Source organism: Eubalaena glacialis, chromosome X (assembly GCF_028564815.1).
Source record: "Eubalaena glacialis isolate mEubGla1 chromosome X, mEubGla1.1.hap2.+ XY, whole genome shotgun sequence".
In the NCBI taxonomy this organism is placed as follows: Eukaryota; Metazoa; Chordata; class Mammalia; order Artiodactyla; family Balaenidae; genus Eubalaena; species Eubalaena glacialis.
Window position 1 is genome coordinate 37,104,177 of NC_083736.1, and position 8,562 is coordinate 37,112,738.

Genomic DNA, 8,562 nt, shown 5'->3' on the forward strand with positions numbered 1-8,562 from the left:
TCCCTGTTACAGCAGAAACAAGTGTCCTTTCTGCCCCGTCAGCGTTTTCCGTCCTGGCATAAATTAGGGACACTCTCGCCATTTCATTAAGAAATTATATCTCTGATGTGACACATTGGGTTTCCAGAGGTGGACAGAAAAGCCTGCCTGTGGCTGGAGACAGCCACTTCCCCTAAATACAATGACTGCTCCTGTGACACCTCTCCTTTAGGGACAGAGGAAGCGGCACAAGCAGCCCCACTAGACACGCCACTGCAGACTACAAGACTGTCGCCGAATGATCAACAGCTTCCTTTCTTCCTCCCCATCCCCACGCCTGGTGTTGGAATATTCCAGACATCTGGAATTATGACTGGTTAAATGCAGTCAAACACAGATTTCTTTTTGTGGAACTATTCTGATCTAAGACCCAGGAGGGCAGGGATATTGGGTAATTGCCATCCGTGCAATAAACATATTATGGAAGTTTATAAACTTGGCCTATCTCTTGGCTGCTTTAGGCTTCTGGTGTGTCTGGGATGGCTTTGATTTTGAAATCACTTAGACGTTAGGCAGACTTGCCCTCTCCGAGCGTTTGCAGTACAATCTGATAAACACATCTGTGGCAAGTCCTGTTTGGGGTAGTTTGGGGCAGACCAAAGGATAGAGTACTTTTTACAAAATAAATACATACATAAAAAAGCATGTTTGTGACTCACCCGGGGTTGGGAAGAATGGAAAATATCACAAGATATTCTGTGCACATGATATCTAATCTCCCTTTTAGACAGAAGAAATTCAAATGAGCCTCTGCCCTTAAAACTTTGATTATCAGAAACTTCGTCTTAATCAGAGCTTGCCATAAACTCTGTGTGCTCAGCTGACTTGTGTATTTAACATTCTTGATATTCTCTGCTGTTCCAATTATCCAAATTTTTTCTAAAACTCAATTTCCCAGGGCCTCGTGGTGTTCAGCTAATCAAGCTTTAACTTTTTAAAAAAGTGTTTATCTCTAGCTCTCTACATACACACTGCGTATATAGACACACAGGCACCAGATCCAGGAAGATGTCAGGGTGCTTTATAGGTGGCCGAGTGCACAGCCGCGGTGTGGTATTTGCTGAGGCAGGGGCAGCTCTCGTCCTGCTCTCGTCAGTGCCCTGTGTGAACCTTTCCCTGCCTCTTCCCGGTGCCACCCACGCTCCCTGGGACCCTCATCCCGAGCAGAAGTCCTAGGAAGGCAGAGGGTGTGTTCCGTGGACAGATATTTTGCTGGCTCCTGCTTCCCTCTGCGTCCTCCTCAGTGGCTCAGAAAGATTAGCCTTCAGGAATGTGGTTAGCACACACTGCACTCATAACTCAAGCCCGTAGATCACAGCACACAATCACAGGAAATGCCGCCTGTCAGAACGACGTGCATGCTCACGCGTCAGTTCACACACACACACACACACACACACACACACACACACACACACACACACACGGCGGCCCCAGACCCACGTTACCACGCACCTCCCCACCTGGCTCCACCCGTATCCCCAGCATGTGCCCTGCATATACTTGGGCCCAGCAGCTGGGGGAGAGGATCCACTTTTTTTTCCAATCTCTGTGGCCGCTTCTCTTCCCATTCTCCGTTTGGTCCACAAGGGTCAAGAATCGTTGAGAAAGTCGATCTTGGCCCCATTCCAAGCACCGGAAGGGATGGGGCCAGAGATTGTGTTATTTCAGTTGTGGGAGGGGAGGCCCGCGATGGCCTGCCTGGGATCCGGCACGATTGCATCCCGCAGCCTGGCTGCGCGGGGCCAAATGTCCCCTCAGCATCTTCTGCACATGCCCACCAAGTCCCACTGCCCTTTGAACCAAGCTCTTTTTTGCCACTGGAATGTTCTTTCCCCCTTTCTCTGCCTATTGAAATCTTCCCCTTTCCTCAATGCCTCGTTGCGAGCCCCACCTCCCCTGAAGAGGCCAGCTGGAAATGATCTCTCTCATTTCAACTCTTAAAGGCTTTTTTTTCTATAGCACTCATTGGTCCCAAAGTAAACACTGCCATTGGGCGTTTGGGGTTTTTTTTTGTGCGTGTGAGAGCAGGGACTTTGTTTTGTGCTTCTCTGCCTCCCAATGCAGCCTAAATATGATGACTCGCACATAATAGGCACTCAACAAATGTTTGTGGACGATGATAAGACCAACAGCTACCATTAATTGAGCACGTACTGTGGGCCAGGCACTTATCTAGATGATTCTCTTTAGTCTTATGGGTTTTGATTAAATACATTTTACATATACAAAACTTTAATATGTTCTCTTTATAAAAAATTAAAATTTAATACATGGAGTAAGAAGTGAAAGCCTTTCCCATCTCACTCTCTACCCCCCTTTATCCCACCCTCTTATCTCGTGAGAGATAATCACCCTTACTACTTTATTCTGTCTGGTTTTTGTCTAATATTTATATATATGTGTAAGATATACATGTACACAGTTTTAAATATGTATACACGGAATTATACCAGATGTACAGTAACTCACAGTTTAAATGTCACAAAATCTTAATAGGAGAAGTATTAGTTTTATTTTAAAAGCTTTTTTTTTTTTAAATTCATTTATTATTTATTTTTGGCTGTGTTGGGTCTTCATTTCTGTGCGAGGGCTTTCTCTAGTTGCGGCGAGCGGGGGCCACTCTTCATCGCGGTGCGCGGGCCTCTCACTGTCGCGGCCTCTCTTGTTGCGGAGCACAGGCTCCAGATGCGCAGGCTCAGTAGTTGTGGCTCACGGGCCCAGTTGCTCCGCGGCATGTGGGATCTTCCCAGACCAGGGCTCGAACCCGTGTCTCCTGCATTGGCAGGTGGATTTTCAACCACTGCGCCACCAGGGAAGCCCTTAAAAGCTTTTTTAAAAAATTTATTTTCTTTTTTTTTTTTTTGGCTGTGTTGGGTCTTCGTTGCTGCGCGCAGGCTTTCTCTAGTTGCGGTGAGAGGGGGCTACTCTTCGTTGCGGTGCGCGGGCTTCTCACTGCGGTGGCTTCTCTTGTTGCGGACCACGGGCTCTAGGCGCGTGGGCTTCAGTAGTTGTAGCACGCAGGCTCAGTAGTTGTGGCTCGCGGGCTCTAGAGCGCAGGCTCAGTAGTTGTGGCGCGTGGGCTTAGTTGCTCTACGGCATGTGGGATCTTCCCGGACCAGGGCTCGGACCCGTGTCCCCTGCGTTGGCAGGCGGATTCATAACCACTGCGCCACCAGGGAAGTCCCTAGTTTTATTTTAGATTTGAGAACAATTGAGGCTCAGAGAGGTGAATGAACTTTTCCAAGGTCACACAGATAGAAAGTGGAAGAGCTAGAATTTGAACCTGGCCTCTACTCTTTCAATCTGAATCATTGTGGGGTTTCAGAGTTGCCATCTGTGTCAGAACACCTGGGGGGCTTGTTAAATGTATAGATTTCCACCTGGCCCTCAGCCCTGGATTCTGAGTAGGTTCAGGATGAGACTCTGGATTCTGTAGTGGAACAGTCACCCACAGGTGATTCTGATGTATAAACATGCTCCTTTGAAGGCATCCACGGTGGTGGTCTCCTGCCTTATAGCATCATCTACTCCAGCTAGACGGCCAGGGGCGGTAGAGCGGTGGTGTAGCCCTCCCGAGCCAGGCTACCTAGGTTAAAATCCTGGCTCTGCTACTTCCAACTGTTAACTTGGGCAAATTAATGAACGTCTCTGGGCCTCAGTGTCCTCATCTGTAAAATGGGGATGGCCAATAATAATGCCTCACTACTATGGTTGTTGTGAGGATTAAATGAAGGTAACAGACATAAAGCGCTTAGAACAGCACCTGGCAGAGTAACATCTGTACAGGTTGCCACTGTTGTCAGAACTAAACTATTCTGGAAGCTTTCTGGGGAGCCCCTTAGGTATCAGGCTACTGTTTGACAGCAGGATTACATGTGTGGTTCTCAGATTGGGTCTGTTCTGAGGGCACCTGCACAAACATTCTGCTTGGATGTGCCTAGAAAGATCCACTTGAGTTGAGGCCGTTCCCTGTCCATCTGTTCTAATGACAGGCAGCTGGAAGGACTTCTAAAGAATCCTGCCACCTCAGGAGGCTTTTTCTTGTTTCCACCTTACCTCTCTCCTGCTTCTGTTTTAGAGAGCAGCCCTTTGTGGCTGCTGGTGGTGTCTAGCCAGATGCCCTGCATTGATCCCGGCTGAGCAGCTCACAGCTTCAGCCTTCTCTGTGGAACAGCCCTCCACCCTACAGGAGCAGCCTCGCCCAGAGCTGATGGCTTGGGGCTTATGTGCCCTCCTGCCCCCCATGGAGGTGGCCTGTGGTCGGTGACTGACTGATATGGGAGATATAAAGGCCCACCCCCTGTGTCAGGTATGGGAATGAATGACTCTGCGATGCTGCCCTGCCTCCTTTTCCCCTGCCCCTACCCCCCTCCCTCCAGGGGATCAGGCTGAGGCTAGGCTTTGGCCAAATCTCCATCTTTGCTTGGCTCCTTTCCCTGCCCTGTTCTTCTTCCCTCCCACCATTACCTGTGTCTCCTGAGAGCCCTTCCCTCACTAATTCACTCGCACAAGAATCCATGTCTGGGGCTCTCCTTCTGGAGAACCTGACCTAAGACACTGCTAGTCACCATGGCCTGCAGCAATAACCCTCGAGATGCACGGAGAGTGTTCCAAGCCATTCCTGGGCCTCTCTGTCCCCTACTTAAGTAATTAGTTCCCTCCTAGGGCCTGTTTTCCAGCCTCTAATCAGAAGTTGGCATGGGGGGCTGCTGGGGGAGTATGATAAAGGAAAGAAGGAACCGTGGTGCAGTGTGAAGCTGAGAAACGTAGTTAGCTGGGAGTCAGGAACAGTGGGAAAGTCCCACTCAAAACCCAGTGTCAGGACCACCCGCTGGAGGCACTCGGTTGCCTCTCCTTTCTGCGCATGTACACTGTGAGGTCGCGAGCCCTGGATGCCAGCAAAATAACATTAGTTAGTGGCTCTTGCTGCAGATACATTAAGCTTAGTATAGTGAAGGCTAGATATTTGGGAAATACAGAGGTGTTTATGTCATTGTATTGTGGGTTTGGAGGGGCAGGAAGGCTCTGGAGGTTCACATAGGCCACTGACGTGGACCTGCCCTGGGCTGTTACAGAAACAAAATGACCACCTGGAATGGCCGTCCTGCCCGCTGCCTTTCGGTCAAGCACTTTCTTGACAAGTATCTGTTGACATCAGAGCCTTTGTGTTTCTCTGTGCAGTGCAGTTCCCTGAATACTGTCTTTCCAGAAACTGTTTGGTAGGCAGGTGATACTGCTGTAATGTTGTTCATTTGGTTTTTAACTCCCTTCCTTCGTCCTCTGAACGAAGCCGTGTGATATGTGGCCTGTTCCTTCCCTTCAGAGGTCTGGGCTGGAGAAGGCTTGGAAAGGGGATGTCAGATACCCACTAAGGACGCTTTGATTCTCTGTCAAAATTAGTTCTGATTTTAATACAAAATATGATAACACTAATTAGGGCAAAATGTAAAGAAACACAAACACCTACAGGCAAATCTAGCAACTTTCTGCGTAAATTTTAACTCACAAATAAATGCTTATCTCCTAATTTTTCTTCTTTGGCTTCAAGAAGAAACTTTTCGTTTACTCCCAACTATGTTTCACTGGATTTTGAAAAATGTCAGGCCTGGGTAAATCTTCCCAGCTCCCTCATAACTGGATGTGTCCATGTGGATGGTCCAATATTCACTCAACTATCCAACTATATATAAATATATATATTAAAAATTTTTTTTTAGTTTAAAATTTTATTTTATTGAAGTATAGTTGATTTACAATGTTGTGTTAATTTCTGCTGTGCAGCAAAGTGATTCGGTTTTTTATATATATATATATACACACACATTCTTTTTCATATTCTTTTCCATAAATATATATATATTTATAATAAATTTTCTTTTTTAGAGCAGTTTTAGGTTTACAGGAAAACTGTGCAGATGGTATAGAGTTCCCATATACAACCCCCAGTTTCCCCTATTATTAACATCTTGCATTAGAATATTGGTTCAATATTGATGACTCCATATGGATACACTATTACTAACCAATGTCCATAGTTTACATTGGGGTTTACTCTTTGTTGTATACATTCTGTGGATTGTGACAATGCCTAATGTCATGCATCCACCGTTACAGTATCATACAGAATAGCTTCACCCCCTAAACATCCTCTGTGCCCCATCTATTCATCCCTCCCTCTCCCTCAACCCCTGGCAACCGCTGATCTTTTGACTGTCTCCATAGTTTTGTCTTTTCCAGAATGTCAAGTAGTTGGACTCATCCAGCAGGTAGCCTTTTCAGACGGGCTTCTGTCACTTGGTAATCAGCATTTCCGCTTCCTCCACGTCTTCTCATGGCTTGCCAGCTCATCTCTCTTTAGCGCTGAGTCATATCCCATCGTCTGGATGTACATGCCGCTTCCTCTGCACTAGACACTGATGGGAGAGCTAAAGAGATCCAAGGGAGGCTAAGCATCAGTCTTTACCTTCGGGCAACTTCTAGTTTAGTTGGGGCCAGAAGACACACACCCATGCAAAGTCGGCTCGTGATATTAAACAGTAAGTCAGACACGCTGAAAGACACATATGGAATGAATAACTGTTCCAGCAGTTCGGGGAAGGAAGAGTTCGTGGAAGGTTCCACAGAAGAAATGCGATGGGAGGAGGGTGGGGAGAGACAGAGAGGATTTGAGGAAGGCTTTGCGTGTCTCAGCTTTTAACCCTGTGTCCTCTGACCCAGGCTGTAGACAGAGAAGAGAGAGAAGGGAAATGACATGCCCACGGTGTGTCCAGCCTCCCTGGCTCAGGACCGTCCCCGCCTGGGGAGTCTCTCTGGCCAGTAGCTCGCAGGTGGCTGAAGCCAGTCCCTCTCTCAACACGTGCAAAACTGCAACAAGGAAACTGGTGTCTTTCTTAAATTCCATCTCCAGGCAGCAGAGCCTCTCAAATCTTGAGCTGAACTTTTGTGTGTATAAAGTTTACTTTAGAAGAGATCCTTTTTTATACTGTTTTTCGTGTGTGCGTGTGGTGAGCTAGGTTTTCGGATACCAGGAAATTTTTATTTCTTTAATTGAAGTATAGTTGATTTACAATATTAGTTTAGTTTAGTTTCAGGTGTACAGCAAAGTGATTCAGTGATACACATACACACACACACACACACACACACACACACACACTCGTTGTTTTTCAGATTCTTTTCCCTTATAGATTATTACAAGATACTATAGTTCCCTGTGCTATACAGTAGGTCCTTGTTGTTTATCTATTTTATATATAATACTGTGTATCTGTTAATCCCAAACCCCTAATTTATCCCTCCCTCCCCCAGGAAATTTTTATTCTAGTCTTCATATTTTTTCTGCATTAAAAAAAATGAGTGCTTCACGAATTTGCATGCCGTCCTTGTGCAGAGCCCACGCTAATCTCCTCTGTATGGTTCCAATTGTAGCGTGTGTGCTGCTGAAGCGAGCGCTATCCTCTTTCTTTATTGTGGTAAAATATACATAACATAAAATTTACCATCTTAACCTTTTTGAAGAGTCCAGATCAGTGGCATTGAAGACATGTGCATTGTTGGGCAACCATCACCACCATCCAGCTCCAGAACATTTTTATCTTCCCAAACTGAAACTCTGCACCCATTGAACATTGACTCCTTCTTTCCTCCTGGCAGCCACCATCCTACTTTCTGTCTCTATGAATCTGACCACACTAGGGACCTCATATAAGTGGAATCATACACTTGTCCTTTTGTGTCTGGCTACTGTTTTCCACAGTGGCTGCACCATTTTACATTCCGGCCGGCAGTGCACAAGGGATCCAGTTTCTCCACGTCCTCGTCAACACTTGTTATTCTCTGTTTTTTCTGGGTTTTGAAAACAGCCATCCTGATGGGTGTGAAGTAGTCTCTCCTCATGGTTTTGATTTCTTTAGCTAAACTTCTATTTGTTGGGGAAAGAGTTGAGAGTAATGATTTCTGTACAGGATGTTAACTGTGAATGGACTCAACTTTGCCTGTCAGAGGCCAACCTTCCCACCTCTGGCAGGTCACCTGTGTCCTCTGAGGCCCGTCGTATAAAATATGCATGAAGTGTCAAAATCCCTTCCCCGAGGATTATTGATGCCATCAGTTCATATGTAAAAAGTTCTTCTAGATATTTCAGTGCATGCATTTTATCTTTCGTTAATTCATTTTCTAAATGGCAAGCAAGTGCAAATACAGGTGACCCAGAGACTGGGGTGGGGAGGCCTGGGTCATCCCCGCATAAGAGCACTGGGTGCCGGATGTGTGGGAGGAGCACAGAATTGGGAGCCATCCTTCTTGTTTCCCTTTCTCCCACCTCTGTTAGCAAGATTTTTGTTTTTGCTTTTGCAACACATTCCAGTGTCTGTTGTCAAGCACACACAAGGCTTTCTAGGAAAGCCAAAGGCCAAGCCCTGGCTGCCTTGGCTGATAAAGATGAAGTGAGCCACTCTCAGATTTGGACAGTTTCTTACTTACACAAACAGTGAAAGGAAGATTAGTCAGAGGTGCCAGCTC

General features: G+C 46.4%; 1 non-coding gene across 1 annotated transcript; it reads right to left on the reverse strand.

The window, feature by feature from the left end:
- Positions 1 to 7,387: 7,387 nt before the first annotated feature.
- LOC133082772 (U6 spliceosomal RNA) lies at positions 7,388 to 7,494 on the reverse strand. The gene has a single exon (XR_009699001.1). It is a non-coding gene; the product is annotated as a U6 spliceosomal RNA (small nuclear RNA).
- Between the last annotated feature and the right edge of the window lie 1,068 nt (positions 7,495 to 8,562).